Below are 4,141 nucleotides of genomic sequence, written 5' to 3'. Positions count from 1 at the left end.
GCCATCAATTGGAGAATGGTTGGGTAAATTATGGTATATGAATGTTATGGAATATTATTGCTCTGTAAGAAATGACCAGCAGGAGGAATACAGAGAGGCTTGGAGAGACTTACATCAACTGATGCTGAGTGAAATGAATAGAACCAGAAGATCGCTGTACACTTCAATGCTGTATGAGGATGTATTCTGATGGAAGTGGATATCTTCAACATAAAGAAGATCCAACTCACTTCCAGCTGATCAATGATGGACAGAAACAACTACACCCAGAGAAGGAACACTGGGAATCGAATGTAAAATATTAGCACTACTGTCTATCTACCCAGGTTACTTATATCTTTGGAATCCAATACTTAATGTGCAACAAGAAAATTGGATTTACATACATATATTGTATCTAGGTTATACTGTAACACATGTAAAATGTATGGGATTGCCTGTCATCTAGGGGAGGGAGTAGAGGGAGGGAGGGGAAAATCTGGAAAAATGAATACAAGGGATAATGTTATAAAAAAATTTATTCATATATATGTACTGTCAAAAAAAATTATAATTATAAAATTAATTTAAAAAAAGAAAGAAAAAAATATGCATGATAAACTAGGGTCATTTTGAAACAGGTTGTGGTCCCTTTAAGAAACTATTTCCTATTGATCTGTGATCCCTTTCAGATTCTCAGCCCCTCCTGGCTGAGGTATATCCTCCCTAGATAAGTTAATGTCTTTCCAGGATGCCAGAGCCTTTGGTTCAATTACAAATCCTGGTCAAAAAGCATCCCTTTGAAGTGTTGTTAATTCTGATCCAGGCTGTCCCAATATATATAACACTCAATATAATAGCTTCCATCAACTAAAGTTCTTTGCAGATGGACCTCAGTAGCTCCCTTTACTGCCAGAACCTTCTGTCCATTGGGAACTATATTCTTAGTGCAAAACTCCATTTTCCATAGATCTGTCACTATAGAAGTCAGTCTCTGGGCAAACTGATTTCTATCTAACAATAAACTTTCATTTTGCAGTTAATATTTTGGGAATGAGTGAATTCTTTCACTCCTAAAACCTGCGGCTGATTTAAAGGAAATTCTTAATAACTCTCTTATAGCCACTAGACCACTCGAACAGCTTCAGTTTCAAAGGAAAGACACTAAAATTAAGGACTTGAAAAGACTTCTTGCAGAAAGCAGGATTTGACCTGTGGAAGCCAGAAAGTGCAGATGAGGAAGAGAGAGCATCCAATTATGGGCAACAGTCAGTGAATATATTTGTTGTCAGAAAAGGGAGTGTCTCCTGTGTTAGGAGGCCAATGTCACTAAATCCTAAAGTGTATGAAAAGGATAAGGTTTAAGAAAATTAGGAGGGGAAGCCAGTACTATAGTGATTTTAGATAGCACAGGACTGCTTGAGGTAGGGATGGGGAAGAGTAAGAAAAAGCACTCAAATATTTTTATATTTAGATTAGGGCTAGACATCACTCTCTCTTTCCATAGAATTATTATTAAGGAGGCTACTGAATGTTGGGGAGGTCTCCAAAATCACTTCATCGGGCTGCTCTATAGTGACCCCTCAAGAGTTTTTGAGAGGATTCTGTCCAAAACTTGCTGCACAAGAAATAAAGGTATGTTTTTCCCTTTTTGTGTTCCTCTCCTGCTGTCTCCAAAAATGCCCCATCTCTCCCACCCTTAAAAAATTCTCAAATAACGTTTATTTCCTTCACTTTTATTTTTTTCCCCAATACCTAGATCAATGCCTAACACATAGAGGTGCTTATTGAGTGATCTCCATTAATCTTATATGTTTTATCTCTCCTCTCATACTCAGCCAAAGGCCTTGAAAAATTTTGTCTACACTTGGTGCCTCCACTTCTTGCCCAATTCCTTATAGTTTAGCTTTGGATTTCAAATGAAATTGCTTTTAATTACCAAATTTAATGATTTCAGACCTTTTAATTTAATTTACAAATGAATAAGTGCTGGAGATAGAGAAAGAAAGATCTACTCTCAGGTTCATGTTCTAATGGGAAAGATATCATATATGAGGTTTCAGTTGCAAGTCAGATGGAAAGGTCTAGTGGTCTCTGGGAAACAGCAGCCAAGCAGATGGTACTGCATCTTCTGAAGTCATTTCTATTGATGTTGAAACATTTGAGACTATCAAGGATATTAAAGATAAGAATTTTCTTTTCTAATCCTTTAGCAGCTTTGCAGGCCTATAACCCTGCAAGAAAAGTCCTAGTCACATCCCCATAAGTGCAACCCCCTCTATGATGCTTTCAAGGACTAGGATCTGGAGAATGCCTACAGATTGACCTACTCATCATGGCAGTTGGTGGCACTTCATGGTGGTGGGGACAGTGATGGGCAGATTTCTCCATAAGAATTGATCCCCTGTATGGTGAATATAAAGACTAGAATAAAATGTTAAGGACCATGCCTGGGTGAAGGGGCAGGTCAATTCTCCAACAGCCTCCACAGCTGTGGATTGTGACACTTGAGGGAGTTGCAGGGCAGCCTTTGCTGACTCAGGTGTTTCTTGTGGACTGGGAATGAAATAAATTGGAGGCAGAGGGAAGAGGAGAGAGGTCAGACAATGCAATGGCTTCTCAGTTTCCTTGTATCATTGTTACCCTCTCACATGAAGAAATACAGTCTATAGGTCTGAGTAACCTCTAGCAGCCACTGGCAGGAGGCTCATGTATCATAACAGTAAAACAGACCATGATCTCTCAGCAGTCTGGCACTCCTGACTATATTCCTCCTACATTCCCCTCTTGGTTTTCTTAACTTTCCAATTGCTCCTAGGTTTTCTATTGATTCATTATCCATATTATGTTGACTAGCAGTGAGTACATCCAGAGGCTCTGTCCTGCCCTTTTTTCTTTGTACAGACTCACTGGGTGACTTAATCAGTTCCCATTCATTCTTTTGGTATCTCTGTGCAAACAGCTCCCTGAACTTTAAACCCAGCTTTATTCCAACTATTTCCAATTGCCTATTCTCCTTTTCAAAAAAATTATCTTTCTCTTGAAAACCCAAGCCTGTTCCCAAATTTCCCTTTTCTTATCAAGAACACCATCATCTTTCATTCATCTAAGTTCACAACCTGGATCTCCTTTTGCTCACCCCATATCCAATCAATAGTCAAATCTTCACAGTGTTTTTGGAATGCCACTCACACAGCCACCCAGTTTAGACCTTTTATTCTTGCATGAATTATTACACTAGCTTCTTTGGTCTCTCTACCTCATTCTGCAATTTTGTCTTCCACACAGTAGAGCAATTTCCTTAATGCATAGCTCTGTGTTCCCTCCTTTCTCATCAACTCCAGTGGCTCCCTATTACCTTTACAACCTTTTCGGTTTGGTATTTAAATCGCTACATGTGAAGGAAAATAAGGTTTAAAAGACTGGAAAGAGAAGTGGGTCCTACTTCCCATTTATATACAGGCTTGAGAACAGGGATTTTTAAACAAAATTTTGTTTCTTATCACTAGTGCTTAGTACTGTGCCTGATACATAATAAGCACATGACTGATGTTTTTTGACTAAGTTTACTCTTACAGTTTAGTAAAATTATGATAACACTTTAAATTTAAGCCTGTTATCCTTTGGCCCAAATTTGAACAGCAACATCTGTCAAAATCTATGGGATCTTCCTGTTAAAAAAAGGAAATACCAACTTAGAAAAATATATCTTTATGCTGGAAGTGAGCATTAAGATTACAATAAAGTGAATGTTAAATGTTGCCAGATTATGGAATGCTAATTAATATCTCAGTCTTTCCAATGTCTTTATGTAAATTACTGGAGAAAATTTTATAGAGCAAATATCACTTTCATTTGCTTGCCAGCCTGCCTCAAGTAGCAGGAGGACTAAAAAAAAAAAGTGAAATAAGGAATTTTTTTTTGACTTAGACTAACATATTATAGTTGCATTGTGGCCATAACCTGGGCTTGGCAGTAGACTGAATGTCTTTCATCTCAAAATCAGCCTAGCTGAATTTAAAGAGACTAATGAACAGGGCCAGTTCATCAACAAAGTGTGTGTGTATGTTTGAGATGGGAGGCGTTTGTTTTTTGCCACAGTTAATTCAAAGAGGACTGACTGTTTTAATTTTGGGCAGTGAAGGAAGTAGATAATCATTAG

This window comes from Sminthopsis crassicaudata, chromosome 3 (genome assembly GCF_048593235.1).
Source record: "Sminthopsis crassicaudata isolate SCR6 chromosome 3, ASM4859323v1, whole genome shotgun sequence".
In the NCBI taxonomy this organism is placed as follows: domain Eukaryota; kingdom Metazoa; phylum Chordata; class Mammalia; order Dasyuromorphia; family Dasyuridae; genus Sminthopsis; species Sminthopsis crassicaudata.
This window is presented reverse-complemented; position numbering follows the sequence as displayed.